Raw genomic sequence first — 17,866 nt, 5'->3', positions numbered from 1 at the left:
ATACCCAAGGAGAAGACGTAAGATGATAATGAGACATGCTTTGCCTGAGGACCCATGATGGAGAGCACCCTCTGCATGAGGTGACATCAGGAGACAGGACCTTCCTCACCTTAGGAACAAAAGAAACGAAACGTTGTGCTTCTTGCTTCTTGCATCTTGTTTGAGCCAGCCTGGGAACTCTTACTTGTGCTGGAGCCTACGAAGGGAAAACCTTGCTCCTGTGCAGTTGTGTTCTGATTCTTTTTGGAAAAATCAAGTACCAGAATGGGCTGATAACGGTGCTAGCCATAGGTTCCTGGCCCTGTTTGGGGGCCTGTGGATTCCTCAGCCACTGCCTAACACAGCTGAGAGCTGCGCCAGGCTCTTAGGAGTGAAAAGGAAGCACTCCTCAGAGGCACACCCGCTGCGCCTTTTCCCAGGCGGCTTCCCAGGTATTGACTTGTGCTAACAATGAAAGGGAAATTTCTTAGTGTAAGTTTCCACTCACCAACTTCAAACAGCACAAGCTTGCTCAATCTTGAAGCCTAAACGGAATGCTTTACAGAAAATCAGTGTTCTAACGTAATTCCTGAGATTCTTTCCTGCATTCCAAACATAGCTAGCCTACATTGGCACCCAAGAGACAGTCTGCAGAAGGAAAATGAATATGTAGCAACCTGTATTTCTTTCCACTGAATGTTCCAAATGTATTACGTTTTTCAAAATCAAATTATCAGATATTTTCAAGAAGCTCGGGATCATCTCATACTGCTGGAAAGATTTAGCTTGAAAAAGTTAAAAAAAAAAAAAAAAAAAGAAGAAGAACTTAAAGACTGTTTTCAGGTTTTTTTCATGAGTCAGGAACAACCTGGAAGTAAATGGAGATCTTCAGCCTCTGGTCAGCTGTGAGGACAGACCACCCTGAAGGGTGTGCTCCTACAGTGCTCTCTGTGGCATGTCATTTCCTAATTTCTGTGTAACGTTTCACATTCATCTTCCAAGGATGCAGAGATAGCCAGGTCAACAATATGATGAAAGCCAGCTGAAATGGAGGCGTAAGGCTGCCAGGACTCTCCTTCAGCCTGTTTTGTTTGTGCATATGAGCAGTCATCCTCTCCCATTGCTGAGCAGTTCTCTCCGTATTTGGATAAACCATGGTCCCCAGCAGTTCTTGAGTTTGACCTCTTACAGCTTCTACCCTCAGAGATGGACTGACTGACTGATGTGTTCATGTCTCCTCACGCCCAGAAGTCCTTGGACAGAAAACTCATTGATTCAGTGTGAGACTCAAGCTATGACCAGGGAAAACCAAAATATTTTGAATAATGGAGTGGGGAAGTAGCCAGTGTTTACAATCCCCAGTGCTCTTATATGGCACAAAGGATTCATTGAAGAATTTTAAGCAGGATATTGGCAGAATCAGATGTATTTTAATAAGCACATAATAACTGAAAGCAACAAATTGGAGCAGGAACTTGCATCAGCTGGTAAACTTGAATGTGTTTCCCTTGGGCATGTCTATGCTTCACAGAAGATTAAAGCTCAGAGCAGCAAGGACGTGGGTCCCAATCTCAGTTTGGGGCCACGAGTCACGTGTCCTGCTGCTTTTTCATCAGATGGGCAGAACCTAGTAGGATACACTTATTCCTAATCCCCAGGGGGAAAGAGGTTCTGCTCCCAAGAAGACCCTTTTCTGCCATCAGTGTTCTAATTTAATTCCTGAGATTCTTTCTTGCCTTCCAAACATAGCTAGCCTACATTGGCATCCAAGGGACAGTTTGCAGAAGGAAAATGAATATGTAACAACCTGTATTTCTTTCCAGGTGGATTCTGCTCCCAAGAGACCCTTTACTGCCATGTGTACTCCTGGCTGTATGTGAGAGGTTGTGTGTGAGGGATTTGGGTCGGACTAGCTTCCTTCCTAGAGTGAGGAAAACTGTTTTCAATTGCACATGTGGGAACTGCTACGGGGGTATCTGGATTTAAAAGACTCTTGTTGGAAACTGCTTGTGCACCTCTTTCCAGATTGGCCACCTGAGGACTAAAATCATTTGTTGGCTGTGTAACTGCTGCAAGTTAGTGTGCTCACTGCTTCCTTCTCAGACTTTGCTTGCTGTTTCTTACCAATGGCTCACACCTAGCACCCCTGGGAAGAGGACTCTGAATCATCTGTGTGCTTGCTGAGCCAGGCAGGCTTCTTATATCACTTGGTAGAGTCCAGTTGAAAGGGTATAAAAAATAATATTTGGATGACATGTCCCCCCAAAAGCTCTTTTTTTAAAAAAAAAAATATTTTTTAGTTGTCAATAGAGCTTTTATTTTATTTATTTATTTATTTATATGAAGCACTGAGGATTGAACCCAGGGCCTCACACATGCCAGGCAAGCGCTCTACTACTGAGCCACAACTCCAGCCCCACCAAAAGCTCTTTTTAGAAAGTCACTGAGAAATTAGGAATGATGAATTTTCAGAGACCAAAAGCTAAGAGAAAGAGAGAACTCAGACAGGCACCATTTGAGTGGATAATGGCTGAGATCCATAAAGGACAACTACTCTAGGATTCAGGAAGCCCACAGTAAATAAAAGGAAATCTCTATGTCTAGCACACTGAATTGAATGTGGCCATAAGCACTTGGCAGCTATTTCTAGCCCCTTCTATATTTTTTATTTATATATATTTTTTTCATGTTGCTAATCTTAATGCTATGGACTCCACTCCCCAGACGGTTTCTCCTTGCCCGACCTGGATGTGACATAGGCCCTTCCAGGGCTCTCTCATGACACACGGAGGCCAGCTGTGAGATGAGGCCATCTTCCTGTCACAGTTTCATCTGGGCAGTAAGGACGTGATGTGATCCTGAGATGTGGTGTTTCAAGGTAGTGGCAGCAACTGGACTCGGCGATCCAGTGCCTGGCCAACACCAGCATGTGAAACTCCTGCTGGACTTGGCAACCCTGTCTAGTCCCTCATCTCACGGGGCTTCCTAACTTATGAAGCATGACGCAGGGAGTCCTGCACCTTGCAGCAATGACAGCCTCTGACAGCAGCTGGTGTGAAGCCTCTCCTGTGCCCCGTGCTCAGCACCTCTCCTCTCTCCCCCCAGAAGGAGGCTGTGGGTGTCCTGTGAGCCAGACTTTCACGGCTGCCAGAGAAGAAGTGGAAAAGCCCCAGTAGGTCGTCTCTCCTGGAGGCACTGGCTCACTCCAGGGCGCAGCAGCCCCCCTCTTCTCTGTCCCTGTCTCACAGGGAACTTTCTGCTCTGGGTGCCTTCCTGGGAAAGGCAGCCACATCTGCAAGAAGTCAGGAAGCTCTGTGACAAGGAGCGGCTGTGGAGTCTCCTGCCGCTCACCTCCCAGGAGGCCTCCTCATCTTTGTCCAGGGAGCTCTTGCTAACAATCAGTCACCCAGACATTGTTTTTCCTCCTTTTAATTCAACTTTTTGCTTGAAGAGACTCCAGAATCTTGTAAGTGCAATTATGGGTTCTTGGGTTTGTTGATTCTACCTTTATATTATTTTGCTTAACCATTTATTTTAGAGGCTTTTGCTTTGCTTCATTTCTGATAATACCCTTAAGACTTTTAATGGGTTTGTTTTTCTTCCTTAAAGAAGTTAAAGATTTTATCTTCTTATTATTTTTAATAGTAAAACATTGAAAACTATGAATTGACCTCTGAGAATCTCTGACTTCATTCCCAAAGCTACTGTATTATGAGCTCTAATTTTTGTTTGTTGTTAACAACAAAGTCTGTTGTTAACTAATAGACTTAGGTGTTATTTTAATGGTTGCATTGTAGTTTTTTTTTTTTGTTTTGTTTATGGTGCTGGGGATTGAACCTAGGGCCGTGTATACACAAGGCAAGCACTACATTGTAGTTTTTAACCTTTTCTATAAACTTTTGTTGTTACGTATTTGTTTTTGTTATTACTTTTCAATAACAGTAAGAAAAATAAAATAGAGATGTGGTGTTTCAAGGTAGTGGCAGCAACTGGACTCGGTGATCCAGTGCCTGGCCAACACCAGTTCTAATAAAAAATGTATTGCACTATGAATAGGGAACATAATCTGGAGAATTTATTCTTTTATTTATATTTTGTGTCTAGTTTTTGTGTATATTTTACAACTCTCTAAAAGAAAGTGAATTATCTGCTTTTAAGGTAGCTACTCCTATGTGCTACTACAATTTCTATGTTTTTAAAGCTACTACTGTATGTTGGGCATAAACTCATAACAGCTGTTGTCTTTGGTGCCTGACATTTGAAAGCAGCCCTATCAATCCTAATAAATTTGATAGCAAATATCAAGCCAGTTTTATAGATAAGAAAACCAAGACTCAGAATTTTTTAAAGCTTTGTGTCATAGATTGCTTGTAATGTCAGTGTCTGTCTATAAACTATTATCAGCATATTCTGAATTTCTGATAACTTTTCTCTTCTACATTTTGTTTATATGTTAATCTGTGCCTAAAAGTACAATATATTTGTCTTCAGTGCTAGTTGGGCCTTTTAGCAATATAAAATCACTCTCTTCACTCTATTTGTTGAGCTTCACTTTTAAACTTTGGCACCGAGATAATGACTATAGGAGGAGGAGATTTACATATATAATCTTGTTAATTTGCATGGTATTTATTTTAAGGTCTCTGCCAGATGTTGTGGACTTAGGAGGCATGAACTTTAAAAGCTTTACTGTTGACTCATAAGTAAATTAAGAAAAACAAAAGTAATTCTATTCTTTACCTATCTTTCAGGCATGTTGTATATAGAAGATGAAATAAAATGTGTCTTTAATTAGTTTAAAGAGGTATGTAAATTCAACTTAGCATTATTTCTTCACAGGACTTCTTACTTTTCTTGCTTCTGGCCTCTCCCTCCAAATCCACTCTCCAGCAGAAGTTAATAATGAAGATTGTGATCTAACAAGGGTTGATACAACTTTTAAATCTCCTGCTTTCCAGTTTCAGGATTCTGAGACTCTGATCAATGGATAATAACTTCATCCATTAAAGAACTCCTAGTGTTTAGCTTTTGTGTTTCCTGAGATAATTCAGAGAAGCAAAAGTCTTGTCAGTATTCGCTGCTGTGCACAAAACTCCTGTAGACACCAGAAACCAAGCCAAACTTGATGCGGCATTTGAAGTCAGCACTGAGACTTCCAGATATCACTCGAGGCGTACCCTCAGGACACAATCTCCCAATCAGCAACTGCCGTGCAACAAATATAAAGGAAACCACCTCCTCAGTAAGCCAAATTCCTGGCATAGTCTTTTCTCTCAGTTTCAAAATTTCCCATATTTTCCTGTCAGTATCATTCATCCAGACATTTTCCATCGAATTAATGTGATTTATTTTCTCTTAATAATATCATTACACACTCTTTAAGAATCTACTCTTCTAACAAGATCATTCCAGCAGTGATTTGTCACCATTTCTCTGACACATGCTCACTGCGTGTTGCATATAGGTGTGCTAAGTTCAGTTTGTTGAATTTTCAGAACATTTTATTTTAAACAAAACATACCCCTGTCCTTTATTTCCGTATCAACATTATTCAGTGTCTAATCTCATCACAGGAGAAGTGTTGGCTTCCAGGGGCTAACATTTAAGATCTTAATATGGACCACTGCAGTTGAAAGATAAGAGTTCAAATTCTGATGAGAATCTTGTCTTGATTCAAACAGAGGTGGCAGAAACCGGGCAAGGCTGGTGTATTGATAGGAAATACTGCTGGAGTTGGTCAGGAGAAGGGATGGGAATGAGACCATGTGCAGGAAAGACCAGAGTAGGGTCACTTTGGGTGCTTGTCTGATATGACTGCAAGAGCCAGCCACACATCAACAGCAAAACCTAGATGAAGGCTGGATTTCCAGAAAGGTATACGTGACCATCTAGATGACAGAAGTGTCTGCTCAGGACAAGGAAACTGAATGAAGTCCAAGAGGCCTTCATGAAAGTCTCTGCTTTGAACGTACACCGCGTTTAAACTGATTTTTTTTTTGGTCAGTTCAATTAATAGAGTTTTTTAAAATTCATTTTTCACTCCCTGTCCAACAATTCCCGGGGAGAAGAAGAGGAGATGAGGAGACAGAGAAGCAACCAATTTCATCCCCTTCCCCGTCACAGCTTTCAAGAGTTAGAGAGAATGTGCCACAATGCCACTAAGTCCCACATTGAAATCTGTGTGATAGTAATTAACAGATTGTTTAATACTTAAAATGGCCATACCTCCATAAGAAAAAAGCCTGGAATCCACTAGAGTTCATTGGGAGCAGGGAAGGGAAATCTCTTCTGAACAAACAGTGACAGATAGAGAGTGGCCATGGGCCCCTACTTGGCTTCTATTGTGAGTTACACATGATCCCTGTACTGCTTAGACTTCATGTGACCCACCTGATAATCAGGGAGGGATGAAAGGCAAGTGTAAAGCCAAGGCCTACAAAGGTTACCTAGGCCATAGAAGGTCAGCTAGGCCTCTTAGCTGCAAAAGGAGGACTCACTCTGGCTAGTTTAAGCAGACAAGGAATTATTTACTGGATATTAGTTGGCTCCGAGGGCAAGAGAAATAAGCTTATGGCTGAGTTTGCAAAAAGAATCTCACCACATAACTGTAATTCTTCCATCCATCCCAGAACCAAGCCACTGAGACCTGCACTCAGACTGTTTCCTCACATAACTCATTCCAAAGTTGTGTGTGTGTGGGACTGATTAGTGGAATCTACGTTACATACCAGCAACATTCTACCTAATAAAGGCAGTATTTTAGTCAGCTTTCTGTTACTATAACAGATACCTGAGATCATCAACTGAGAAAAGGTCTACTCTGGTGTACAGTCTTGGAGGTTTCAGCTGGCAGTCAGTGGCCCCATGGCACATCATGGCGGGAGCACAGGGGGAACAAAGCAGCTCACCCCAAGCCCAGTAGCAAGTAGGAATCCTAACAGAGGAACAATCAAATTCAGAGACTATTTGAAAGCTGTTAGATAGCCACAAAGGGCAGAGGTCCTTGATCCCGCTAGGCAAGCTCTTAGAGTGGCGCTCTCATTGGTTTCTTTCCCTGTCCATTGCACTTTGGGTTCTTTCTTGCTTTGTTTCCAAAGTCTGATAGGGAGATTTGGAGTTCAGTAGCTCTCCTTAATCACAGGAACCATACACCTCTTCAGAATCCGTGGAGTCTGCAAGGCATGGGTCCAGCTTCAATGTTCTCACTTTTTCTGCTATTCAATCGGAAATCTTAAAAGTCAATATTGTTCATCACATCCAGGAAAATTTCTCAGGGAAAATTCTCAATTCACGACTCCTCCTTTTTCGAATACTGTAGCACCCCATGTCTGCTCCATACATCTGCATTACACTATCATTCACTGTGGTTATTTAACTGTTATGTGATTTGTGGAAGCAACTGAAGTAGTATAAGTAGAAGTACGTCTGGAACTCTTTCCCACAGACTTTCATACGCACACTTCCACGCTTCACACTTGATAAGTGTTCAGATAAACGTGTGCACTTGTCACATTTGGAAGTTGGCTTCTAAAAAACAATCCAAAGTCAGGTGATCTAAGTTTTGCTACCTTCTCAGCAGGCACCACCTCTGCCTAGTGCTTTCTCAGGAGCTGCCCACAGAATATAGGAGCTCAGTGCTTACCTGCCACCCCCACATGGCAGCATCTCTGCCCACTCCAGTGTCAGTTTCACAAGGACCCCTGGACACCAAACTATTTCACAACTCTCGGACAAAATATTCCATAACACCAAAGGTAAGTACTGAGGACACATCAGAAGAAAGGTGTGCGGCTTATGGTGCAGCCCTCACCCAGGTCTGGATTAGCATCAGATGCCATCCTTCTCTGAGCTCTGTTCTTTCTTCCACAAATAAGTTCCTTCTAACTGTTTTCTAACCAGAGCAAAGAGTTCTGTTTGTTGGCTGCAGTGCCTCTTTGTTAGGAGTGGGTTTCCCTTAAGTGTTTGCTCATCTCTGTATTGAGGGACTGGTTTGGGCCTGTCTGTCTGGTTTCCCTCACCTGCCACTGCTCTTGGAGGGTGAGGATCAAAGCAGGCACCTGGACCTCAGCCTTGCCTCTGCTTCCACTGCCCACTCACACCACCACCACTGCCCACTCACACCATCACCACTGCCCACTGCTCAGCACAAGAGCCTAATTCCTCCAAGCATGGGGACTCCACTGAGCACCCTGATGAAGCCCCAGCTCCCCTTGGGATTATCTAGGCTTAGAGGTCCCCAACCACTCCTGCCTTCACTGTTATTTTCTCCTACTTATGATTAGGTTTATAATTTTGGAGGATTGATTCTGCTATAAATTGGCTTTAGTATGCTTTTTATCCTTCCAATATATCTTGAAATTTCATTCCACTTTTGAAGTAGCTATCTCAGTGTTTGTTACAAATCAATTTTCTCTTGATCTTATTTCCATAACACTTTATAATTTGCAAAACTATTTTGATTATCTTATTTAATTCCCACACAACTTTATCATGGAATTTTACAAATAAGGATAGAGAAGTTCACAGATCTATAGTGACTTGTGCAAAATCACACAGCCGTAAATGACAGATGTGATATCTGTGAGCTTCATTCCATGCAGGGAAACACAGGATGCTCAGCTTTCCAGCACAGAGTCCAAGCCCTCTTCAAATTCATCCCTGAAACAATTCTATACTTAGAGGATCCACCTTCTAACTCAGTCCCTTAATCATGTTATTTGGAAATTACAATAGCTTAAGCCCATTTCCATGATTAGATTCTCATTGGTTTTTAAATACTCCCAACACTTCCATATTTAATACTGAATTAACAAAAGAAGTCTTTATCTTATCAATGACAATTGAATTTAGCATCTACCTGGAACACTGTCAACACGACTTCTGAATCTACATCAGGCAAAACAGAGGAGATGGATTGACTGTGATTTAGACAGGAAAGGCGATGGTGACAGTCTCTGCCACACTGAGACCTATTCTTTCCCTACTTGCCTTGCCTCCATTGCTCATCATCATCTTTTTTGATGACTAAATTTCCATCCGTGGATGTAGGTCTAAAATATGCTAGTTATTTCTGATTTTGAAAAAAGTAAAGCATCTTTACAATTGGCATTTCAAGAGTGTCTACTTTTTAAAAATTTGGCTGACTTTGACCAAATTTGCTACAGCTCCTAAAAGAATCCAAGATACACCATAAATTTTACTTGTACTTCAATTTATTATGACATTGACTAGAGAGGTAGAAGTAATACTATTAGGAAATTTTTTTAATATGCATATCTTCTGAATTTTTATTCAAGCACAACACAAGTAAAGGGTGATACATAAATCTCAAAAATGCAGCTTGGTTCATAGTATCAAAATTCCTGTTTAGAATTTCAAACTTCCATCTAATACCTTTAAAAAAAGAAAATTTAAGAAATATTTCATTAGTAAAAGAATATAAAAATAAGGGAAATAACTGATTCTTCAAACACTTAAAGCTTGGCTACTTTATTTGGTCAACTTTTGAGGGTGGGCATTTCATTCCTTGGCCAAATCACAATAATTAATGCAAGATAACTGTGCAATGTAATAGATATGTTAATTATTATAATTGTTATAATAATTTATAACAATCATTTATAGTATAGCTATATAAAAATATCATGTTGTACAGCTTAAATGTACACAATTTTTGTCAGTTATAGGTTTTTTTAAAAAGATGCAGGGGAGATTCCAATTAAAGAAATATTTCCTAAATTTTCTTCTTTTAAGGTATTCAGATGGAATTGTGAAATTCAAAAAGGAATTTTGAGACTATGGACCAGGGAAACTGCATTTCTGAGATTTATATGTCAACCTTTAGTTGTGTCGTGCTTGCTTAAAAATTCAGAAGGTATGCATATTAAAAATGTTTCCCAACACATCTGCTTCTACCTCCTTAGCCAATGTCACAATTTATCTTTATATAAACCAAACCAATGGTCATCTAGAAAAATAAAATTGAATATATTTGTGTGTGCGTGTGTGTGTGTGTGTGTGTATGTATATACACACACACACACACACACTATATGTACGTATACATGTACAGAGTGAGTACACTAGTCCCCCTTTATCTATGGAGAATACATTCCAAGACCCGTAAGGGATTCTTAAAACCTTCCACAACATCAGACCCTAAATATACAATGCTTTTTCCTATATGTGCATAGCTATGATACAGTTTAATTTATGAATTGGCACAGTGAGCAATAACAACAAGAGCTAATGATAAAATAGAACAATTATAACAACACACTTCAATAAAAGTTATGGAAATGTGAACCCTATCTCTCAAAACCTCTTATTGCCCTGCACTCATGGATGCCATGCCTACATGATGAGATGAAGTGGGGCGAATGACAGCTACTATGACATACTGTCAGGCTACTACCTGAGGTTTCCTTCAGCACAGCACTGAAGGCTGCCACAGTCAATCTGATAAGCCAGACAGCTTTAGTGAGTAACGGAGAAGTGATGTATGGTGTATGGGTGCAGACATTATAGACAGAGAGATGATTCATGGCCAAGTTGAAGTGTTACAGTTAAAGCACTGCCCCGGGGTTTCATAAATTGTCTTCCAGACAATAATAAATCAAGCCTTTATTGAAGCACACCAGTGGCGGCTGACCAGAACATAAATCTGTTCCCCTGATCAGCCCCAAACAATTGCAAGGGCACTCCTTATAAGCCTGAAAACTGTTTGGGGGTCAGCCAATGCAAGCAAGCCAGGTTACAGAAGCAGGAGAGTGCAGTCAGGCGGAGGGACACTTAGCCCATCACAATCAGCCCAGTCACCCCAGTTACAGAAACAGAGCCCCGTTACCCTAGTTACAGAAACAATGCCTCATTAGGTAGTTCCGTGTTCTTAAAGGTTTCTATAGCAAAAGGAAAAGAACATCTGGCCCCGGTCATGACCCTTCTACTTGGCATGGTTGTTTTACAGAATGGAGTCACAAAACAAAATGGAGTCACTTTGGCTTGACTGTCACAGAACTGAGGGGGTTAGTGTGAAATTTCATCATACTACTGAGAATGGTGCATAATTTAAAACTTATAATTTGGTTATTTCTTTAATTTTCCATTTAATATTTTGAGGCCACAGTTGACCATGGGTAATTGAATTGATAGAAACTAAAGCAGTGGATAAAGGAGGACTATTACATAATTGTGTGTGTGTGTGTGTGTGTGCCTATGGGTGTATAAGGTTAAAACATCTATTTTTTAAATAGTAATGAGCTCTTACAATCAGAGGCTTGAAACTAGAGAGGCTTTAAAATTTTGAAATTATTTTGAATTTTTGTTCATAAATTATTTTTATGTTCCAGGGTTTGAATATTATGTTTTACAAAATATAAGTAACATCCTTATAAGTTGCAAACTTTTTTTATTCCCCTAATAAAAAATGCTGCCAATTTTTTACAAAAAAAAAAAAAAAAAAAACCTAATGAAAATCTCATGTAGGTCCTCTGCTTCAACAATTTTTTTGTTAGTTTTCTTAAAGTCACAAAATTATCCAAGTAAATCAGAAGTAGTGTAATTCACTGTGGGCCACAAACATTTTCAACCAGGTTTCAGCCTCTGCTAGACACAAACCCCAGACAAGATCACTTTAGGCAAATTATTATTTCTTCAGAAAGGTAAAAAGGATTATGAAATTGTGAGCAATGATACAAGCTGGGGAGGGGGGTGGTCAGGCTTATGCTGGGCCAACGAACGGTACCAGTGTGGCATCTGGCACATGGCAGCACCCTCCTCCAACCCATTATCAACCTCAAGAGAGCCCCTCGAACTCCTTGAAATTTGTTTGATTTGATGTTTTCCTGGAGAAGTACTCGTCTGTAAATGAATCTCCCTCTAAGCCGTGGCATGTGGGAGGGGTGAGGAGGAGGAGAGAGGATGAGAAGTGCATGTTGGCAAAGGTAAGCCATAGACAGGAGTGGAAATCTGCCACCCTCACTCACCTCTGTGGAACAGGAGGCCTGTGTGACATCAGGAGACCTGAATCTCTTTCACCGGAGCAGTGCTCTGACCTCTTTTGACAGGAAAACAGTCCTGTTATAAAATAAACCCGTCATTTGCACTTTGGTGAGAATGTATCCATCCCTTCACTTATTCCCTCATTCTCCAGTCACCACATGCATACCGATTAGCTCCAAGTACCAGAGTTCCTGCTAAGCATCATGGATGAGACTTTACACACGACACACTCCCTTTGGACCTATGACCTAATGAAGGAAACAGACAGTGATTTAGAAATTACAGTCAATACCAGATAATATAAGAGATGCAAAATGTTTTCTGGGAATACACAGAACAGAGCTGTCCAGACTTGGAGTGAAAAGGAAGCCTTCCTGGAAGAAGTGACAAGCAAAACTAGAAAGAAGAGTAAGCATTTAGAAAGAGAAGACTATTTCAAGCAGAGAGAACAGACTAAGAAGTTTGAGGAACTGAAAACCATTTATGCAGCTTGAGATGTGGGTCTTTGAGGGTTGAGGGCAAAATGTGTAGGAGTTGGGGGCAAAGAGATAGGCAGAACCCAGGCCATTAAGCCATGGGTATAGTGTGGAAGTCGGCATGACTGTGGGAAATCGAGATCACCACAACAATGATGTAGGGAAGATAAAGTTGTTTTTCTCTTATGTAAAATAGTTCCAGGAGGAGGCAGTCCAAACTACCTCCATGATGCAGGCAAGAACTCCCAACAAATTCTAGCTTTTAGTTCTGTTGTTAGTACAGTATTCTTTCCCTAATGCCACTTAAGATGGCCATAGCAGCCACCATTCTACTTGGAGTTCAAAGAACAGAAAAAGAGTAGCAGGTTGCAGTTTCCCTGAATCAGCTTCCCTTTTATCATCTTTTCTGTAAACTTTGGATAGTATCTCCACACCATGTTAACTCTGTCAAGAGATCAGCAGAAAGACATCTGCATGTATCAAGCTCAGCAAGGACACGGTCGTATTTGTATTTTCAAAATCACCTGTTGGATTGGGGATAGAGAGAGAATTGGAGGGGATATGATTGGTGACAAAGGGACCTGTTAGGAGGAAGCTAAAAAATCTAGGCCACAGATGATGGGGCCCCAAAAGTGTGGATTGATAAGGAAAGAAGTGAGACCAGGAGGAAAACAGGAGAGGGAAGGAAAAGGGAAAAGAATCCTATTGACCCCAAAGGCAAACTTCGCCCGCCTTGCCACTGCTTCTCTCAGGCTCATCCCACTTCACCTCACCTTCTAGGCTGATTACCTGCCCTGCATTGAATTCAGCTCTTTGAATGTCACTCTGCTCTTAGGGTAGTTAGGATGCTCAACCCATGATCTTTAATCTTGAAAATCCATTCACATTGCATATGAATTTTTTTATGATTCCTAAATTGGATTTCACAAATTCTGTTAACTGTTTTAATGAAATACTTGATTCATGCAAAGTAATACATACTATGTATGTGTACATTATGCATTGTGGTAAAAATAACAGTCATTATCCACTATGCAACTTAAGAATCAGAGTAGTAACCATAGTTCCTACATAGTTCCTTGTTATCACCCAGAGAAATTCAAAATACTTTTCTTTTTCGTTACCCATTACCATGCTCTTTATACTTTTATAGACACAGAAAGATGAGGACTGAGACCTCAATGGCTTTGTGTTTTCCCTAGTGCCATGACTTACCTAAAAACATATTAAGAATAATTAAGACAAAATTAGTGCTTACTAGATTCCAAGCATTTCAAAATGCATGTTCATATATGAATGAAGTGAATATTATTTTCCTCATTCCTATTTTACAGATGAACAAACTGATACATGGAGTGATTTAGTATCTCTCCTAAAGTCATTCAGCTAGTGATGGTGGAACCAAGATCCGAGTGCAGGTCATTTAGTACCATATTTTGGTTTCTGGCCACTCTATGGTGCCATTATTCGTGGATTGTGATGTTGGTGGTGGTGGTAAGCTTGTCCCCTAAGTATGGCTGTTTCTCTCATAGAGCATGGGACTTAGGAGAAATATTAGAGATTACATGGACATATTCCCCATTACATTGATTTAGAACTTAAAGAATTAGGATGAAAAATCATAGTTCTAAGGTCAAGGGTGGTAAGGTATGTGAAAAATTTGATGGTGGAACCCAAAGGTCTGGCCTTAAGTACATAGCTCATTCTAGTCCACCAGACAGGCTAGGTCTCCAAAGACACCTTGACTTCTAACTGTTAGGAGTCCTAAGAAAGCAAATGCGATAAATTTTACCAGACAAGTCAGTGGCAAAATTTTCATTTCTTTTCTGAATCACTGCTACATGGAGTTCTTGATATTTGTAAAAGTTCCAGCAAGTCATGTTAAATCTCTTGAGGAGAGATGTGGAGTTCCAGACCCCTTGAAGTAGTTGTTAAATAAGACTATACTCTAGTCACCTAACACAGTGCCTGGCATTGTATAAGGTCCTTGAAAGTTAGTCATTGTCATCATAACCATCATGCTATAATTTTAGAGGAGAGAAAAGACCAAATAGTTTATTTGAAGATTCTACTGCTGTTTCAGTATAAAACCTTATTTCAATTTTCAATTATTTCTTCAAATATTTAGAGTCCTGAAGAGTGCTGTTTATAGTGCTGCTGTGTTGCCTGACTTAACAATGGCATTAGAATGAAGGAGGGTTTGATAACAGATCACAGCCTTGAGGTGATGCTTACACATGACCAATCGTATTTTTACTCTCAATATGAGTATTGGTAGGCATCAATATTTGTATGTGAACCAGACCAAAAAGTGTCTGATTTTTAAGTTACATCTAAAGATGAAGGAGTTATAGAAAAGAAAAGGAGAGATCTGTGGTCTGATTCCTTGATGCCCTGAAATCATAAACTTTGCTATATGAGTGACTCTACAGGTGACTGTCTAGAGGTGCTGTGGTTGTTGTCTCCATTCAGCAAATAATTGAGGAACAGAACACAGAGATAGAAAGCAAGCAGTAGATTTATTGCAAAAGTGACAGAGATACAGACTTCTCCAAAGAGAAGGGGCTCCAGAGCTGGGAATCCAGTGGGGGGAATTTTGGCTTGTTATTTTTATGGTCTCTGAAATTTCCTTCTTTCCTTATCTCCTCCACTGTCCATGCTTTCCTCACTATTACTGAATGGTGCCCTTTCTGTCCACACATCTGTTTTAGTTTTTCTATTGGATCCCCTGCTTAGGGGCACGAGTATGGAAGTGTCTGTCTGATTGGGTCCCCCATGTATGTCTACACGCTTTCATCCAGCAGGAAGTTGACCTCACCAGGAGACCCTCTCCATGCTCTGTTGTTCTGGCCCTGCCCCCAACCTCCTCACTTGTCATCATGCCCTGGCTGCTAAGTCCTTCTATATCTCCCTCATACATAAGGCCAGTCTCATATTCTTACAAAGTGTGTTAGTTAAGCAATAAAAAAGAAAGCCCACGGGATTTCAGTGACTTAAAATATTAAAAATGTCTTGCTTATGTAGACCAAACAGGTATTTCTGATTGGTGATGGGAGGTTGGGAAAGAGTCTTCCAAGCCATCAATGAAGGAAATAGGGTTGATGAAGACATCAAAGTTGCCCTGCATGTCAGTGTGCAGCCAGTGGAGAGGAGAGGAGCTTATAGAGTAGGAATGAGATGAGCCATGATTCACCAGTGGTTCATGAGTTAGAAGTCAGTCCCACCACCACCCTTAACTATAAGAAATGCCAGGACTTCTAGAAAAAAGAAAACAGTTGGTAGCTAGTAGTATTAATTCAATTATTCTTCTCATCATGAAGCAGTTAATTCTGCCTTTTTAATTAAACTTGATTATCTCTAGACATTTCTCTTTTCTGTTTTTCAGGATTATTGAGATATAATTGACAAATAAAATCAAACATCTTCAAGATGTACAGCATGATATTTTGGCATATGTATACATTGTGAAATAATTTCAAAAATCAAGTTGATCAACTTATCCATCACCTCACATGGTTAGCTTTGTGTGTATATGATGAGAATACTCCACGTCTACTCTCATAGTGAATTTCAAGTATTAGCACATTATTCTTGACTATACTCATTATGTTGTATATTTGGTATACAGATCTTATTCATCTTATAAATGAAAGTTCATATCTTTAACCAAAATCTTTGCATTTCCCCCACTACTCCCCACTGCCATCTCTAGTAACCCTTCTATTCTCTGTTCGTATGAGTTTGACATTTTAAAATTCTACACATAAGTGAGATCATAGAGTATTTGACTGTCTATGTCTGAATTATTTTACTTAACATAATTTCTTCTAGGTTCAACCATATTGTCACAGATGACAGGATTTTCTCCTGCTTCGAAAGCTGAATAATATTCTATTACTCCTATATGACAAATTTCTTTCTCCATTCTTCCAACAAACACTGAGCTTGCTATTTGGCTATTTTGAAAAGTATTGCAATGAACATAGAGATTAAGAATAAATATCTCCTTGAGATGAAAGTTAGCTCTCTTGATGATGTCTCATAAATCCCACAGGCTTTTTCTTCCTTTTTCTCCTTGAACTGTATATTTGCAAATGTTCTGTCTTCCATTATATAGATTTTTTCCTTCTACTTAATAAGTCTACTGTTGGTGCTTCCTATTGTATTTTTCATTTCATGCATTGTAGTTTTCACTTCTAGAATTTTTGTTTAATTCTTTTATTCATTATTTCTCTCTCTCCTTTGAACTTCTAATTTTGTTCATTGCTTTCCTGGTTTGGCTGAATTATCTATGTTCTTTTGTAGTTCCCTGAGCTCCCTTAAGACACCTATTTTGAATTCTTTGTCATATTATTTATAGATCTTCATTCCTTTGGCATTGGTTAGTAGGAAATGTATGAAGTCACTTTGGTTCTGACGTTTCCTTGATTCTTCATGTTCCTTGTTGTTTTTCACAGATGTCTGTGCATTTGATGGAGCAACCAGAGTCACCTCTTCCAGAACTCACAAACTACTATATGTGGGGAAAGACCTTCACCGCTGGGTGGATGTGAGGGCACTATCTGGGTGGGATGTGGCTCTTTTGAGTGCATAATGGTATAGTCCCTATGCAGTGCTATTGGCTGGATGGCATCAGCAAAGAGTCCTCAACAGCTGAACCTGTGGATGTTTCTGTAGTGGCATCGAAAACTTCTGGGGTTCTCCCAATTTCATTTTCTCCAACAAGGGAAGTCATGGCTAAGGATTTTTCTACTGGGTCCTATTTGTGGGAACACTAATGATGGTTGTGGAACTCTGGTTGAAGTATGGCAGTTGTGGAGAAGTCATGGAACCAGAGTTTGGAGCACAGTTACATATGGATAGGCTGTGGGTCTGAGGCACCCAGGGTTGCAAGTTTCTCCTCTGCCACATTGATAGCAATGTGTAAGATCTGGGCATTCACAGAGTGGCCACCAGATTCTGATTGGCCGTATTGCCTCAGGCCTGTGGTAAGGCAGCCCAGCAGAGCATAAGCACATGGAAGATGTATCTGCCTCATGATTGGGAAGAAAAGAGAAAAGGAAGAGGTGGCTGAGGTCCCCAGTGACTGAAGACCCCCCCATAGACCCCACATCCTAAAGGCTCTACCACTTCCCAATAGTGCCACCCAGGGTACGTATTTAACTCCTGGACCTTTGGGGGACCTTTCTGATCCAAACTGTGCCATATGCCCTGGAGTTTAATAAGTCTCTAGTGTGAATCTCTATTCCTTCAGGTCCACTATATTACCCCGTGCTTGTTCCCTTTTCTTCTCCAAGTCTGTTTGACTTTTGCTTCTCCCCCACATGCACTCCCCCATTTTTTCCCTGAAGATCCCAAGGGTCTTCTCAGTCCTCCTGAAAAGGAAGATTTTACTTGGGAAGTGATAGTGC

The 17,866-nt window shown here is 40.4% G+C and overlaps 1 long non-coding RNA gene across 1 annotated transcript; it reads left to right on the top strand.

Annotated features, from left to right (window-relative positions):
* Window positions 1-278: 278 nt before the first annotated feature.
* LOC131423646 (uncharacterized) lies at window positions 279-5,630 on the top strand. The gene is made up of 2 exons (XR_009225481.1): window positions 279-3,445; window positions 4,819-5,630. It is a non-coding gene; the product is annotated as an uncharacterized LOC131423646 (long non-coding RNA).
* The last annotated feature ends 12,236 nt before the right edge of the window (window positions 5,631-17,866 follow it).

This window comes from Marmota monax, unplaced genomic scaffold (genome assembly GCF_021218885.2).
Source record: "Marmota monax isolate L192 unplaced genomic scaffold, Marmota_monax_Labrador192_F-V1.1 WCK01_AAM20220418_F8-fsc00055, whole genome shotgun sequence".
Lineage (NCBI taxonomy): Eukaryota > Metazoa > Chordata > Mammalia > Rodentia > Sciuridae > Marmota > Marmota monax.
The sequence above is the reverse complement of the archived record's forward strand: the minus strand, read 5'-3'. Positions and strand labels throughout refer to the sequence as shown.